This window comes from Danio rerio, chromosome 2, assembly GCF_049306965.1.
Source record: "Danio rerio strain Tuebingen ecotype United States chromosome 2, GRCz12tu, whole genome shotgun sequence".
Taxonomy (NCBI): domain Eukaryota; kingdom Metazoa; phylum Chordata; class Actinopteri; order Cypriniformes; family Danionidae; genus Danio; species Danio rerio.
In genome coordinates, this window is record NC_133177.1 from 31,134,861 (window position 1) to 31,153,415 (window position 18,555).

An 18,555-nucleotide genomic window follows, 5' to 3' on the forward strand; every position below is an offset into this window, starting at 1 on the left:
AGTATAAAGTCAAACTTTTTTTTTAAATAAACTTGAACAAAATCAATTGCACAAACAGCAAGACATGAGTGAGATGATTATGCATTTCATATATATACATGTCTTGTGCAATTTTTTATTTATAATTTTATTTGTATTACGTTTATTAAAAATGTATCAAGATGTTTCTTTAGAATTTGGCGCACACACATACATACCATACATATATACACACACACACACACACACACATATATATATATACATATACATATATATATATAAATGCAAATGAAAGAAACCAATTGTTCAAGTATCAGGGAACATCCTAATACACTTAAAATGTTGTTTAAAAAATAAAACAAAATAGTGATGTAGACATTTGACACATTAGCTTTCTCTTCTTTCTTCCTCCATCACTGTCAGGGGCAAGTTGTAGCTACCTTGTAATGCATTTTTCCACTTCTTTATCAGTGGCGTGGTATGGACATTTGTCCTCACTCCATCTGTGATTAAAAGATAAACAGATAATTAGTAGTGAACAAGTACTAATGTAAAAAAAAAAAAAAGAAAAAATTAGGAAAAAAGTAGGCTACCTACGAAGCAAAAAAAAAAACAATAAAAAAGAACAAATAAACTTAAAACACTTTGAAATTAGCAAGAGCTTGAACTTACCAGTTTCTTCATTTGTTCGGGCTGCTCCTTTAGTTGATTTTCAAGCTTTTCCAAATCAAATTGGCCAAAGGACGGTCAAATGTGTTTACATCTGGAATTTCATCACGTCTGTTTTGGTTTTGTGAGAATCAGGACCAGCTGCTGCTTCATGACGTTGCATGATTTTAAAACTTCAGTCAGTCGTGCTAAAAAAGAAAAATAACAGATTAGTATAAATCAACCTGTAGCTTATTCTCATACAACTTCTGTAAATACAACAGTGGGTTAGACACTGCTGATATTCTCTAGTTGATCTTTACTGTCTAGCTGCATTAAACCTTAACAAATTTACTGATGTCTTCAATTCTTACAAAGACATCACGAGATGCAATAAGTTCTGTCTTGATCTCAAACTGCACTAGAACAAAGACTGTAAATGTTCATAGGTGTACCGCAGGAGTGTCCAAACTTTTTGGGCCGAGGGCCAGATGCAAAAAAACAAACGTTGTCGCGGGCCAAATTTTACATACATCACACAGACACATGTATATGTATATGTATATATATATATATATATAGACACATGTATATGTATATATATATATATTTCCCCAATTTCTGTTTAACGGAGAGTTAAACATTTTTTCCACACATTTCTAAACATATTAGTTTTAGTAACTCATTTCTAATAACTGATTTATTTTATCTTTGCCATGATGACAGTAAATAATATTTGACTAGATATTTTTCAAGACACTTCTATACAGCTTAAAGTGACATTTAAAGGCTTAACTAGGTTAATCAAGTTAACTAGTCAAGTTAAGGTAATTAGGCAAGTTATTTTATAACAATGGTTTGTTCTGAAGACTTAAGGGGCTAATAATTTTGACCTTAAAATGGTTCATGAAAAAATTTTAACCGCTTTTTATTCTAGCCGAAATAAAACATAAGTCTTTCTCCAAAAGAAAAAATATTATCAGACATACTGTAAAAATGTTCTTGCTCTGTTAAACATCATTTGGGAAATATTTAAAAAAGAAGAAATAAATCAATGAGGGGCTAATAATTCAGACTTCAACTGTGTGTAGATAGATAGATAGATAGATAGATAGATAGATAGATAGATAGATAGATAGATAGATAGATAGATAGATAGATAGATAGATAGATAGATAGATAGATAGATAGATAGATAGATAGATAGATAGATAGATAGATCATAACAAGAACTGCTGCTTAATTGAATGCATGTAATAGCGACACCCGGTGGTTATTTATTGAATTACGTTCATTTTTGTATAGCGGGCCAGATTCTATTGATATTTATAAAAAGCCTCGCGGGCCGTAGTTTAGACACGCCTGGTGTACTGGAATGTACAGTATCTGTGCATCTTGATGGTGGTCTTAAGATTTCTGCCATAGTCATTGATGGTGATGGTACTTGTGGTGCTGCATTGATTTCTGAAATCTTCATACCTGCCTTTTATCCAGCCTCTTTGTTCCAAGTAATTTTTCTTCATCATGGTATAGATGTGTCTATACTGTCCCTTAATCAGATACATTTACAAAACAAAACATCACTTTAGTATAGTGCCAGGGCAAAACTCACAGGTTGTAATAGATCAATGACATTATGTTGACAGTATGTGTTTAAAATAATTGCAAACAAACCTGTTCTGTCTTTAGATGTATGACAGGCGATCATCATCCTCATCTGTCTACCAGTCAGAAATCACAGTTGCGTGTGGATGTTTGAGTCGAGCTTCGTCATGTGCATCTATAATAAAACATCACATTGTTGTTAACCTCCTGTAAAGAAAAGTTCAAATCCTGAAATACTATCAAAGTTAATTAATGCATATAATACCTTTAGTGTAAATAATCAGTACACTGAAGATTGCACAAGATTTATTCGGAGATTCATGCAGAGTGACAGCCTTATGAATCTGAGACATAGATTTGTAAGATGGTCAAGCACATGCATTATTCTGTACCCATGAAGATTAACCTACCATTGTGAAAAATGTTTGATGATGATAGGCAATAACAATAAACCATTTCAGCTGTTTGTGAAGCAATTAGTAATGTAATGTCTGAAAAGCTCAATCTATGTTGAAAATATATCAGCAGTTTACAGCTTATAAAGGACTTTTAGCACACAACTATAACATGCCTATTCACGTTCAAAAGAGTGTGCCATTGACTTCTTTGGTCGTGATGTGCTGCAAAATGATCTCACTAACCTTTGTTAAACAAGAACAATAAGACTTAACCAACAACTATTGTTACCCATTCATTTAAATCAGAATTTATCACTGTCAATAACATAAAAAACAAACAAAAAAAAACATCAAAATCTGCTTTAAGACGTTCAGTTTTACATTAACTGACCATTACAGCTTGAACAAAAGATATAATTGATTCACAAAGGCTAGCACATATGAATTAAAGTGCATAGTAATATATTTCTCTTGGATAATTTAAAGAGAATAGTAAACAGTCGAGTTTCGATCATTTTTCGTGACTAACTGCATAAACAAGATAAACAATAATATTTTATTAATCCAAAACGATTAGTTTTTATTTACACATAATCACAGAATTAATACTGTTGGATAAGTATACGCCTGTACAATGATTTTTTCAACATCCACGGTACTTTATAATGGTAAATCAGGAAAAAAATACGTTTTGCCTTGTTAGTTAATGGATTCGTCTACAGAAACTTTCTTTAACGCAAAGTTAGCATACAAACAAATTCGTTTCATGTTTCTTTAAAATAATTAAAATAGTATTCAGTTACTACACACGTTACAATCTAACATTGTGTAAAAGGAAAAGGAACTTTCAGCCGTGTTTGTAACTGTTAGCGTTAGCATACATTAGCTCCAGTCGTGTTTCTTAAAGCAAGTTACATTTCGTATCAAACTGTTTTAAATTACTAAACGCTGTTACAACCAAACACCGTGGAAATGTTTTAAGCTCTAAATTCGCTAATTATACAGAACACAAGCAGTAAAAAGCTTACCTTTCTGACCGGAATCCACGTGAAATCTTTGAAAAACCAAACTTTTTCTTCTTGTGATCTTTGTGCCATGGTGGTTGACAACCAGCTTTTTGGAGCATTACCGCCACCGTCTGGATTGGAGTTTGGATCAGGAGTTTAGTAACGCATGTGTTTATTATGAAACCAACTTCTGCTTAAAAAAAAACAGTCAGCACAGGAGCGTGCTATCTCAAAAATAAGCGAATTTTACATAGTTTTTCTCTAGATGACATGTATAATCTATTTATAAATAATATTGTTTTGTTTGCGTCTAAACATTGCGACCATCCACACTAAATATTCTTTTTTTTTTTTTTTGCTATCGTACCATGAATATTTTCTCAAATTATCATTAAACGTGGAGCTAACAGATTACTAGATAAAATAAGAACTTAATCGGTTGCCATCAGCCGAGTCCTTGCCAGAAGCGGCCAGAATATGGTTGACCGGAATCGGGCCAGTGCTTTACAGCCGCATCACAACCGCATGTGCGCGAGCAAGCTGCGGGCCGCACTCGGCCCGGATAACACTCGCCGATGCCGAGTCGGAGTCGGAGCTCGGGCCGATTACTGCCTGCTATCTGGGAATTGACTTGCTCGAGAGACGCAACAGAGATGAAATCTCACTAATTAATTATAGCACAGTCTGTCTGGACACAATATTCATTAACACGGACCATATAAGCTTGGCGCCAAATGTAGACAAACCCAAGCGTCAGGTTAAATGTGTGGATTTCCATATAAATATGGACAAATGTAAAAAATAATTACAATTTTTTTTTACATAATATGTTTGATTTATTTAATAAGTTAAAGGGATAGTTAACCCAAAAATGACAATTTCCTTACCATTTAATTACACTCAGTGGTTCAAAAACTTTCTGCAATGTTTACTTTTTTTTCTGTTGAACACAAAACAATATTCTGAATAATTCTGAAGATATTGTTATTGGTGTAGGAACAAAACAAGGCTAGGAGTTTTTTCAACCAGCACGGTGATTCAAATTGAATACCACAACTTTGAAAATCTGTATTTAATCAAAGAAACATGATGGAACCTTGGTTTATTAATCAATGTGAAGAGTACAAATTTAAAACCCCATAGCTTCCTTAAATCAATGACAGAAAGAGCTTAGTTCTCCTTTTTTTCTTTGCAGGGTTCTCATTTTTCAAATTTGTGGAATTTTTTTTTTTTTAATCACTCTGTACTGTATATTCTCTTGTGTTCAATAGAAGAAAGAAACTCAAGCAGATTTTAAACGTGAAAAGTGCAGGATGAGTTAATGATGGCACAATTTTCATTTTGGGTAAACTATTCCTTTAATTTATTAAATAAATCAAATATATATTATGTAAAAAATAATAATAGACCCTTTTCACATTTGCGGATTTCTTAGTAGCGAAAGGTGTCTTATTGGTAAACTTAGAGCGCAGTGAACTGGTGAGTAAAACAAAATTTTTTCTTACAACCCTATTCGTTGTAATAATAAAAGTAAAAAAAAAATTAGTGAAAAAAAACCATGGTGTTATCAAATCTTTTAGAAAAAGGAAAAAAAATTGACTGATGATGGCAGCCAAAGGAGAGAATAACGTCAAATTCACTCAGCTCCACGCTGCATTAGAAACCCCTCACACAATCGATAATTTATTTTTTGCACCTTGATGCAAAGATGATATAAAACATCTTTCATACGTTCAGACGTTATTAAAAAAATCAGATAAAATATATTTAAAATATATTTAAGATTATGATTACCATTAAATGGGTCATAACAATCTTGTAAAAAGGGTCCATGTTATTTCATTTGATTTGTCCATATTTATATAAGGAAATCTAAACATTTAACTTGATGGTTGGGTTTGTCTACATTTGTTGCCAAGCTTGTATTATATGTATTTGTATTTAAAACTTAAAAGACACTAAAATTACTGGTTACTGACTGCTTATCCAAAGTTTAAATAAACATACTGTACATAGGTAACATTAAGTAAACATACTCAATAGTTATATACTGTACAAAATAGAAATATTTAAAAATATGAGACAGGGAGCATGCAAATATAACGAGAGTGTAATAGTGCGTCAGTGTCAAGCTGTTGCCTAAATATATGAACCTGTTAGCCAAATGTGACAATGGATATTGGAATACTTATAAGTGTATATATACTATACAATAGGTGGTGGATTTAACCAATAAGCAAGGTAAGTGGCTACTTAGGGCCCCAGGAAATCTGGGGGCCCCCAATATATATCTAGAAGTATAAACTATACCTATAAACTAGTCAAATATTATTTACTGTCATCATGGCAAAGATAAATTAAATCAGTTATTAGAAATGAGTTATTGAAACTATTATGTTTAGAAATGCGTTGAAAAATCTGGTCTCCGTTAAACAGAAATTGGGGTAAAAATAAAAAGGGGGGCTAATACTTCTGATTTCGACTGTATATATAATATTGTCATCTACCATATTTGTTATGATGAGAGTTAAATAAATACAAATTTAATGTTATTAAATATTATTTTGTATAAAATCAAATCAAATATTTTTATAATAATGTAATGTTATGTAATAGTAATATTACCAAATAAAATATCATTTAGCAGTCCAGCAGTCAAATATATATATATATATATATATATATATATATATATATATATATATATATATATATATATATATATATATATATATAATTTTCTGTTGTAAATTCATTTTAAAAAAGTTAATCAGTTAAAATGTAGAGATTACATTCATTTAAAATGTCAAAAAGATTATTAAGTGATATAAAAAAAACACCAATATGAATAAAAATTTAATAAAAACAGAAAGGGTGTATTTAAGAACTTTGGCTCCTTTGCTTAGAGCCCCAAAATCACTAAATCCATCCCTGTGTACAATAAACAATAGGTTACAGAATCTCCAACCTCATTTTGAGAAGAGTCAAACATGAATTAATTCAAGACTCAGGAAACTACAAAGTGAGAGGAAAGAGAGACATATGAATAATTATGGGCAGCTTTGGGTTCAGCGTGAACCCAGCCAGGCTTTTCAATGGCTCGGACACACCTTGAGCTCTGCCTGTATGGCACCTGGACAAGCTTCAGAAATGATGCCATCTGTCATCATCAGGCATGGCAGGGGTAAGCAGCCTGTCGTGACTTGTGGGCATTGCTTTAGCAGGTCCATTTCAGGCACACAGAGAAGTGATCATCCGCAGCTCAGGTGTGGGTTTGAGCTGCCGGTCGTTCTTTCTGAATGAATGAATATCAGAGGCTGTCTGCGTTTGCTATTAAGAAGAGTTTGCCGCTCAGTGGAGACCAGCCTCCCTGTGCTCCCTCGATATAATTACTGCTGTCTTCTCTTATTGATCTGAACAGGCTCTTTGAGGAGACTGTACCCAGAACACACAGCTCTTCATCCACTCATATCAGAGATTCAATCTTAATGTCATCAGCAGTCAGACAGCCATCACACAATCCCAAGCATTCCCAGCCATTGTTTCAGGCCATATGAATTAAATGTGTGTGCATTAAGATTCTAGGCACTATCTTTAAAAAAAATGGCCTTAACAGAGAACTATTTTATTAAAGGAAGAGGTTTCTTATTATTTACCCAACCCTTAGGCCATTTAAGATGTATACAATTTTCCTTTTTTTATCAAAGAGAAATTCAGGTTTCAGAAGAGAACACTATTATATATGAGCTTCCTTCACAAGATCATGTGACTTTTCTTCTTCAGCCAAAGAGAAAGATTTTTTGGAGACAAGCATTCATGAATTTTTGTTCTTGTTATCCAACCCAGAGGTGCCTGCTGGATTTTATTCCAAGGAACGCACATATCCAGCACCGCCCCGCCCCATGATCCCTGATCTCCAATCTCATAAAACACTGATGCTTACTGTCGAAGGCTACTGTACATTATTTAAGGGCATTTGTTAAGACATAATTTGTTTCCTTTTTATTACTAATATATTTTCTTTAAAATGTAAATGTATATTTTCCTACGAGGGTTGCTTAAACACTCCCCCACCTGAACCTGCCACGAGTGAGACATTTGTAGTGATGGAAAGTTCGGATCATTTTACTGACTCGGATCTTTGAGTCTCGTTCATCGAGATGAACGAATCTTTTTTCGAGTCTTTTCGTTCATTTGGTTCAATTTGCCAAAATATTATTAAAAAGTTACGAATTGCTTCCAAACACATCTACAACTAGCCCAAAAGGTTTCTCACACGACAAATAAGTCATTAATAAAACACTATAAGAAGGAGAAAATAATTATTCAATGTTTACCTGCTCTTATGTCTATAAAGGTAGGCTATTGTTGTCTCCTTGCTCAGCTCACCTCTTCATGTCTTTAAATGTCAGTGGTTCGTTCACGTTACACTGACAGTCACATATAATCTTAACCAATGCACACAGTCTGAGCCGATAGGAGCCATGATAATTAGTTCATCTTTTAATTCAATTTATTTTTCCGACTCTAAACGCGTATGATTGGCCTGCGAGGAACGAGTGACTCAGACCCAATAGAGGACTCGAGAGATGAACTGATCAATTCTTTTTCCGGCTCTAAACGCATATAATTGGCTTCTGCCTTTCCGCGATGAACGACTCTAAAGACTTGAAATGAACGATACCACCTGCACAAATGTGCGCACGCGCGGATGAACGAATCACTCCCTGAGAGGACTCGTAGTTCCCGAGTCATATTTAAGATTCATTCAAAATGAACGAATCGTTCATGAACGACCCATCACTAGACATTTGAGGTGAAGTGTTTCAAAACAAGTATGTTATATGCTTCAACAATGCCAAAACTGGACCTGGATTGTCAAATAAAATAAACATCTAGCCTAAATAAAATGAAAGTGAAATATTCACAGTTTCAGAGAAGCGTATTTTAAGCTGTTTTCCCTGTTGCGCCAGACAATTACAATGTAATTAATTGAATCAAATAATTTGAATAAGCAGGACAGGCGTTTACAAAGAATTTGTGTTTCCAGATTACTTCGGAAGAACAAAGTTGTTTGGAAGGGTGAGAGAACTCGCAGAAGAATAAACAGAAGATGTCTGCTTATTTGTGCCAGTCTATCAAATGAAACTGTTTTAAACACCTTGAATGGTAGCAGTTCCATGCAGCTGGGTCTGAATTGTTCAATGAAAGAGAAACGGGCTGAGCCTGGAATTCCCCCGGCTCAGGTGCTGACGACACTGCTGTCTCCACCCTGTATGTTAAAGCAATAGTTGTCCCATTGGTTTGAGGTTTTGGTTTTTATATGCCTTTTAACATATATCTCAATTAAGTTTAGCTGCTTTAAATAGTGTTTACTCATTTTGAACCTTGTTTTAAACAATATATATCTAAGTTGTCATTTTTAGCGTGCGGAAAACCACCAGCAAAACTAAAGCCAATAGATTTCCTTACCCATCTCCACAATGCAAGTGCATACACAATTTGAAACACACAAATGCACACCTTCATTTATTTTCATTCTTTTTTTGTTTGTTTTGGCAGTATCCCGTAGTGTATACTGTTTTATAATCAATTTAAATTCTGTAATAAATAAATAAATAAATATTTCCCAGAAATGGGTTGCGGCTGGAAGGATATCCGCTGCATAAAAACTTGCTGGATAAGTTGGTGAAAGACATAAAATATAGTTTGTGTGTGTTGTGTTTTTTTACTTATCCTAAATATGGAAGTCGACCTAAATAGACCCACAGGAGTATTTACAGTATATGCCACAGAAACTTTCATAAGAATAAATTATGCCTTTTTTATCTGCATTAAAATTTCTGTTTTGTGAGGCATCATCTCAACTTTTCAGACCCCCTTAGCAACAAATTTTCAAAAAAGCATACTGTACTGTTCTACTCTGCTAAACTAACTGCAGGTGATGCAATGGGCCCCTCCCCTGCTTCGAAGCACTCACAGGTGGCCCAGTCCTTGTGCAGCAGTCTCTCCAGCCTGATCTCACGAGAAAACGTAAGTATTTTACGTTTTGCCAGTTTAGTGGCTAATTCGTACGAATTTGTTGAGTTCAGTCGTACGAAATGGTACGATTTTTAAAAAGGAGGCGTGGCACCTGACCCCACCCCTAACCCCAACCGTCATTGGGGGATAAGCAAATCGTACTAAATTGTACGAATTAGATCGTACGAATTCATACGAATTAGCCACTAAATGAAAAAGTTACGAATTGCCGTGAGATTGTGTTGGTCTCTCCCACATGCAGCCTGAGAGCAGATAACACCTCTGTGTATCGACGGCAAAAGATTTAGCATCGTGAGTGTGAGGTATTACCCTTGTACAATTAAACCGATCTGCTTCTCCTCTGTTTTAAATTTACAATTTAATTTGACTGTTTATTCTTTTTTTAATTCAAAATCACAGAGATTATAGCGACAGTTTCGGAACTTGTCTGCGTTTATTATGTCTGAGAGCTTTCTGCAAATTCACAAAACATCTGTACTGATATACTGTATTCAAACAGCAATACATTTAGTTAAATTGACATGCATACTGTACGTAATGCAAATATAAATACACCTTTATGAATCATAGGCTAGCAAACAAACAGAAACAGTTGGACGTAATGACGTCAGTAATATGCAAATTGATGGATGACATAATTTTGTGACTTTTCATTTATAGTTGGCAACACTTCATAAGGACACTAAACTTATTGGTTACTGACTGCTTATCTAAAGTTTAAGTAAACATACTGTACATAAGTAACATTAAGTAAACATACTCAATAGTTATATACTGTACAACATGAAAATATTTAAAAATATGAGACGGAGAGCACGCAAATATAACGAGAGTGTAATAGTGCTTCAGTGTCAAGCTGTTGCCTTAAATCTATATATAAATATACACACACACACACACACACACACACACACACACTTAGGGACTTTATGTAATTAGTTGGAAATACTGGGCATTATGTATATTATAGCCTTGCTTTACAACAGAACAAAAATCATAGGTTGAAAATACTAGTGAAGAAATGTATTTTATTAAAATATAATTAATTTGTCAATTGAAACTGCATAAATGCATAAAGAACATGTTCACCTTAGATTGCTTAGTGCAACTTTAACTCAGATGCATAGATTCAATATAGTAATCAGTTTTTTTTTCCAGCTGTTTATTTTCATTTGAGAGACAGCATTTAGGTGAATATTCACCTAGACCAGGATTCTGACATATTTTTGAGTGTATTTATCAATTAATTTGCTTAAAACTGTAGATAAATTATGGACTGCATGTGGGTATTGGGTCTGTGTTTTACAGTGTGAGAATGCGCTCCTATTGGTATTTTAAGCCTTAAACAGGGCTCAACTTAGACCATTTACCTCTTCAAAACCCATATTTAGGTATCATCAAAGTAATATGACCCCAGTTAACTTAAAATGTATTTTTTATTTAGTGAAACAATCTGTTATTTTTGTAATTTTACCTTCTTTCTCCATCAATGCACTTTCAAGGTTTAGTTTAGTTTCATATGTGTCGCCACAACTTCAAAAACTCATTTCTTCAGAAATAACCTTTTGGCTTTTACGAGATTGAGGCATTGAAATAAGCAAATGCACCATTTGTAACAGTCTGCTACAAACACAAGTACTAATATATTGCAGTGACTTTCAACTTTTCGGCTGTAATATATGTACTGTATGTAAAACGTGTACCGCACATAAGTGCATAAGTGTGTATAGCCTTTGCTCAATACATTGTTGAAACACTTTTGGCACCATTTACCAGGTTTTGAGTATGATGTCAAAATTCCTTTTTGCACTACTTCTCAAGCTCCATAAAGTTGTATGGGGACCGTTGGTGCACAACCATTTTCAGAGAGACGTTCAGTCTAGAGATTTAGGCTTTGGCTAAACCACTCAATACATTCGTACATTGTGTTTAAGGTTGTTGTCCTGTTGAAAGATGAACTGTTGCTTTAGTCTGATGTCCAGAGAACTCTGAACGGGATTTCATTAACAATGTCTTTGTACAGGCAGCATGGTGGAGCAGTAGCTAGCACAATCGCCTCACTGCAAGAAGGTCTCTGGTTCAAGCCCAGCTAGGTCAGTTTGCATTTCTGTGTGGAGTTTGCATGTTCTCCCCGTGTTCGGGTGGGTTTCCTCTGGGTGCTCCGGTTTCCCCCACAGTCCAAAGACATGTGATACAGGTGAATTGAATAAACTAAATTGACTATAGTGTGTGTGTGTGTGTGTGTGTGTTTGCAATGGTGCGTAGGTGTTTCCCAGTGTTGGGTTACAGCAAAAAGGGCATCTGCTTCGCAAAATATGTGCTGGATAAGTTGGCGGTTCATTTCGCTGTGGCAAACCCTGATTAATAAAGGGATTAAGCCGAAAAGAAAATGAATGAATGAATGAATGTCTCTGTACATTGCTCCATTCATCTTTCCTTTGATCCTGACTAGTCTCCTAGTACCTGCTGCTAAAAAACATCCCCACAGCATGTTATTGGCCAGGTGATAAACAGTGTCTGGTTTCCTCACACAAGATAATTTGGTTTCTCGTGGTCAATATTGGCAAACTTAGGAGCGATGTCATGTGCCCTTTACTGAGGACTGGCTTTCATCTAGCTAATTTACCCTAAAAGACTGCTTGGTGGAGTGCTGGAGAGATCATTGTTTTCTTGAAGGTTCTCCTTTCTCCATAGATAAATGATGGAGCTCTTTCAGAGTGGCCATTAAGATCTTGGTAACCTCCCTAACTATAGTCCTTCACCCCAAATTTGCTTAATTTTGACTGGGCAGGCCGCTGTGGGAAGTTTGGAAGCATCAGGACTTCCGGCTCAATGAGTCACTTTTCTCATTCAGACCTTCAATTCTCCTGTACCCTTGCCCATATCTGTACCCATTTTAGAGGTTTACAGACTGATGCTTGGGTTTCATGGATTGGTTTGCGCTCTGACATTCACTGTTAACTATGGGACCTTATATAGGCGCGTGTGTCTTTTCAAATCTAGTATTTAGAGGAAGATGGGGAATGTAATGCAGTTTGGAATGAGGGTGTAACTTAAAAAAAATGTGGAAAAAGTAAAGCGCAGTGGATACTTGCAGCTTCCTCCCTGAAATATGCAGTGAAATTCAGAGAAACCATGATACAGTGTGATCATTACACAGCACTAGAAAAGCCACACGAATAAACTGTGGCCCACTGGTTCATACAGGCTTCATTCATCCACACTCGCTCTCCCCTTCACAGCTCTGACAGCCACAGAAATCTATTATGCCACATAGAAACCCAGCTTCATGATGTTTTCAGTCTTGACATGTGCAACAAAAAAAGAAGAGAGGTCATCTCAACAAGCCACGTGGAAACATAAAAGGCTGCAGAATACGATCCTCTGAGGCATTTGATGCCCTGCTGGAAATAACATCAGTTGGATCTTATTGTTATTTCCCATTCTGTAAAAATGTAAAGGTTAAATGGGTTAAAGGCGCTGAATAATTTGCTGTCGGCCAACATGAAAGCACGATTGCCGTTTCACTGACTATTCTGAGTTAACCTGCAACCTCAGTGCTAACAGCCCATAGATTCACAATAGTTAGACTGAAATGCTGCCTTTCTATAAAATATGCCAACGTTCTGTGGACGCTTCAACTGTGACATGAATGACAGCCTGTAGTTGCTCAGCAACACGCCATAATTTCTCAGGTTTTGTGCATGAGCTTCTAGTGAGACAGCAAGCCATTGTGACAGACCCTGGACGAGGTTCTTCTACAGCGAGTTGTCAAGCAGAAACTGGGCCACTGGCCTCGGCATGCTTCATAGGCAGGCGAGTTAAAACACCCCCAGTCACTGCAAAGCACAAGATGACACATTAGGGCTTGTTCAGCCATCCAAATATGCCCTGCCATGAGAATCTTTGCGCAACTGAATTGAACAGCTCCAGCGTGAATAGAGAAAGTGTGTTTAAATACTAATGGCCAGTCTGTTGAACCAGCATCTCAGGTTTGATGACTCTCTATTTGAAACATGAAAAGAATTTTAGTTCAACAGTTTACCTAAAATGATATTACACTATTGTTGGAATATTTAATCAATTCCATGCCTGTTCAATAAAAAGATCAAGAGAGGTTTTCTTCAATGTTAAACATATTAGCAATTTATTGTATACAGATGAATAATTCAATTGACAGAATTCTGTTATCCTCAAAGCAATGCAGGAATTACATTCAGTTGTTCACCTGTCCAACTGCTCGTTCATGAACATTTCTAATCAGCCAATCACATGGCAGCAATTTAATGCATTTAGGCATGTAGACGTGGTCAAGATGATCTGCTGCAATTTAAACTGACCATCAGAATGGGGATGAAAGGTAATTAAAGTGACAAGGTTGTTGGTGCCAGATAGGCTGGTCTGAGTATTTCAGAAACTGCTGATATACTGGGATTTTCACACACAACCATCTCTAGGTTTTACAGAAAATGGTCCCAAAATAGAGTAAATATCCAGGGAATGCCAGTTCTGTTGATGCCAGAGGTCAGAGGAGAATGGCCAGACTGGTTCGAGCTAATAGAAAGGCAATAGTAACTCAAATAACCACTCGTTACAACCGAGGTATGCAGAAGAGCATTTCTGAACACACAACACACTAAACCTTGAGGCAGATGGACTACAGCAGCAGAAGACCACACTGGGTGCCACTCCTGTCAGCTAAGAACAGGAAACTGAGGCTATAATTCATACAGGTTCATAAAATTAGACAATAGAAGATTGGAAAATCGTTGCCTGGTCTGATGAGTCTCAATTTCTGCTGCAACATTTGGAAGGTAGGGTCAGAATTTGGCATCTACAACATGAAAGCATGGATTCATCATGCCTTGTATCAACGGTTCCAGCTGGTGGTGGTGGTGTAAGGGTGTGTAAGATATTTTCTTGGTACACTTTGGTCCCATAAGTACCGGTTGACCATCGGATCAACACCCCTGCCTGAGTATTTTTGCTGACCATGTCCATCCCTTTATGACCACAGTGCACTCATCTCTTGATGGCTACTTCCAGCAGTATAAAATGTCATGTCATAAAGATTGATTCATCTCAGACTGGTTTCTTGAACATGACAATGAGTTCACTGTACTCAAATGGCCTCCACAGTCACCAGTTCTCAATCAAATAGAGTACCTTTGGGATGTGGTGGAATGGAAGATTCGCATCATGAATGTGCAGCCGACAAATCTGCAGAAACTGTGAAATGCTATATCAATATGGACCAAAATCTCTGTGGAATATTTCCAGTACCTTGTTGAATCTATGCACAAAGGATTAAGGCATTTTTAAGGCAAAAGGGGGTCCACCCCGATACTATTAAGTTGTACCTAATAAAGTGGCCAGTAAATGTATAAAACAATTAACTCGACCCATTCTCAAATCCCCAGCATTTCAAATTCTAATAGCAGTTCTAGAATAAATAGGATGTATTCTGATTCTGATTCCATCAAATATTTCCATCACAATATCTGTAGCTTAATTTCAGACATCTGTATCAAGAACTTTTTTGACCCCATTTCCCATGAGTCCAAAGAAATCTGCCGAATTCATATTCATGCACATTATACCTCTCTGTACAGTTGGCTGCACTAGGTTCATACAGCTGCCAGAATAAATTCAAGACACCATTTCCAACTTATAATGCAGCCAACACCATGAATCTGTACTGTCCACTCACCTTTATCAAACCCTACAGCCCGTGACCAATCCTAATGGGACTTTGTGGTTCAAATTCAATATTTGACTCATCTCATTATGCGATTTGTATCAGTGCAATTTTGCAGTTGTACTCCAACAGTGTCATTGATGATTGGCTCATGTCTTGAGCTATGCAAGTAATTGTCAAACACATGTATGTATGCAACATTATAAGTTCGTTAATGACTTTAGAGGAATGCCATCTGCCAAGCGCGTACAGTAATTGTAAACGTATAATCACACTTTTGCTTGCATTCCTAAAAATAACCATGCTAATATTTCATCATGTAATCCCAGCATATGGTACATCCATATGACGACGGTTTACGGAGATAAGGGTGAGAACTTGAGCATGAGGAACTGTAAAAGGATTATTTCCATGTGCAAATGCTATAAAACATAATTAGTTTAGTTTGTCTAACTCAAAGATTTCTGTTGAAAGGTGCAGTCAGGGGCGTTTTACTGCTTTATTTGGGAAAATATTGAACATATTTCCCATTTTTGACACAAATATTACACAATCCAACTACAGAGCTGTTTCTTGAGCAGTGGGGTAGCACAGCGGCTTGTCTCACATCAAGTAGGTCACAGGTTAAGCCTCGGCTGGGTCAGTTGGCATTTATGTGTGGAGTTTGCATGTTCTCCCTGTAATGGTGTGGGTTTCCTCCGGGTGCTCTGGTTTCCACCACAGTTCAAAAACATACGGTATAGGTGAATTAAATAAACTAAATTAGCTTTAGTGTTAGTTGTGTGAATAAGTGTAAATGTGTTTCCCAGTACTGGGTTGCAGCTGGAAAATGGCTGTTTAAAGTAGCGCTTGATAATAATAAATAAGTAAAATATATTAAGCAATTCATCTGACAACAAAAGAAGATTTAGGTTCTTGCTACATTTAATGTTCATATTTCATTTTTTAAATTGTATTTTTTTTATTAATGTCAGGGTAACAATAACAGAATCATACAAATTTGTTATGTAGATTGTACATGAGAAGTAAACTATAGTAAAATATCTAATATGCACATACAAGAGAAAAAAAAACAAAAAACAAACAAAAAAATAATATAAAATCATGTGTTAAGCAAAAATAAAAAAGGAAAATAAGTTAACAGTTCTAATAGCTTTAAGATTTTTAGAGGAACAATAGTTGAAGTAATGTACTAATGTACTGTTGAAGTCCCCCAAGGTTCTGTTTTAGGCCCTCGTCTTTTTAATTTATATATGCTCCCTCTCAGCATGATTATTGGTAGTTTTATAGTTCTATCTCACCATTGCTATGCAGATGATGTACAATTATATTTTTCTTTTAGCTCTGACAGGCTAGAAAAACTGTCTCTCTTGCAGGATTGTTTAGTCTCCATTAACAAATGGATGGCAGACAATTTTTCTTGAACTGAACCCTGATAAAACCAAAATGTTGAATTTTTGCTCCCGATAGCATCACCCTAATGATTAGGCAAGTTTTGGGGGGTTTGTCATCTTCAATTTGCAGTGATATTAGAAATCTTGGTGTCATCTTTGATCAAGCTCTGTGTTTTAATAGCCATGTTATGTTTGTTGATCGTACATGCTTTTTTCATCTGAGGAACATCGCAAAAATCTGAAATATTGTGTCAAAGGAAAAATAGAGATGCTTGTCCATGCCTTTATCTCGATTGGATAATTGTAATGTTCTGTTCACTTGTCTGAACAAATTTTCTATGGATCGATTGCAAGTTGTGCAGAATGCAGTGGCAAGGCTTTTAAGCAAAAATTGCATTACATGTAAACTCATTACATATAGAGCTCTGCATCGTCAAGCACCCCTATATATTCAAGATCTTTTACACAGTCACTCATGTAGCCGGTCTCTGAGGTCTTCTGGCAAAGACCTTTTAGCCATTCCCAGAACTCGTCTTTAGACTAAAGGTGACCATGCCTTCTGTGTGGTGGCCTCACGGGTTTAACTTTTTAAAAAGCATTTAAAGATGCATCTTTTTGGTCAAGCTTTTTTTTATCGGTATTAGTGTTTCTGTATTTGGATTTTTAACTTGTTTTAATATGTTTTAACATGTTTTCTTTTATAGTTATGTGTTCGTTTACTTGTTTTCTCTTAATGTAAAGCACTTTGTGACTCAATGTCTGAGAAAGGTGCTATATAAATAAACCTTTACTTACTTTACTTACCTTTTCAAAAACAATTATACAAGGTAAACATTGAGAGAATTTACAGCAGTGTATATGGAGTTGTTTTGTAAGAATTGTTTTGCAAGAATTAAAAGGAGCTTAATAATATTCCTTACTTTTATCATCAGTGCTATTGAAAAAACCCAACAAGAATAACAAGAATCCCGGTAGTATTTTGCGATGAACAACCAAAGAAAGTTAAATTTAAAAGCATCGTGTTTGAGGGCATTTCCAAAAAATATGATCAGCATTTTCAATATTCGACTTAAATTAAAAAAAATAATAAAAAATGTCTTGGCTGAATAAAATCTTCATAACAGTTAAAATTTAATTTCTGTAATTTGGTAAGCTATTATATATCTTACAGACAAAGACTAAACTTTTTTTCCCTTAAATCTGTCCATATTTTTCCATCCAAAAAAACTTCACAATTTCCTTTTGAAAGAGAGAGCTGATTTTGTAATTACGTGAGAAAGGTTGTGACAAAAAACATATTTTCCCACTGAAGTTTCCAAGGGGTGCAATGGCACAACGAAACACAGGATACTCCACTATAGCCTTTAAAAAGCATTATAACACTTGCATCCATTACAATGGAAAATTACTTTGGAGTTACCGGGAAACCAAACTTGCATAGAAACTCTTCATAGTTTAAGAGAAGATCTTCTGAATTAAATAACTGAGACACAGTCAAACTATTTTTTTTCAAACCAAGCATTTAAAAATAAAAGTCCTGTTTGTAAATCAGTAACTATGCAAGTAAAGCTTGTTTATGAAAACTGGATAATTTATTATGGATTCTATCAATATTATAATAACAAATCAATAGAAAAGAGAGACCTCCCAGTCAGTGGTGGGTTTAGGCATGGGCAATATGGGCGATCGGCCAGGGTGGCATCTTGCAGGGGGTGGCAAGGGGAGACGGTGCAAAAAAAAAAAAAAAAACGTTCCCCACTAAGCTTTGAGATACACAATTT

At 35.5% G+C, this 18,555-nt stretch overlaps 1 long non-coding RNA gene across 3 annotated transcripts; it reads right to left on the reverse strand.

Annotated features, from left to right (window-relative positions):
• On the reverse strand, positions 1-3,733 carry LOC141379244 (uncharacterized). 3 transcript variants are annotated; one of them, XR_012395724.1, is made up of 5 exons: positions 2,501-3,733; positions 2,305-2,410; positions 2,110-2,180; positions 655-839; positions 1-485 (listed from the first exon to the last, which is right to left on the reverse strand). It is a non-coding gene; the product is annotated as an uncharacterized lncRNA (long non-coding RNA). The 3 variants fall into 3 exon arrangements; XR_012395725.1 differs by lacking the exon at positions 2,501-3,733 and having other exon boundaries at positions 2,114-2,180; positions 2,305-2,412; XR_012395723.1 differs by lacking the exon at positions 2,501-3,733 and having other exon boundaries at positions 2,305-2,412.
• Between the last annotated feature and the right edge of the window lie 14,822 nt (positions 3,734-18,555).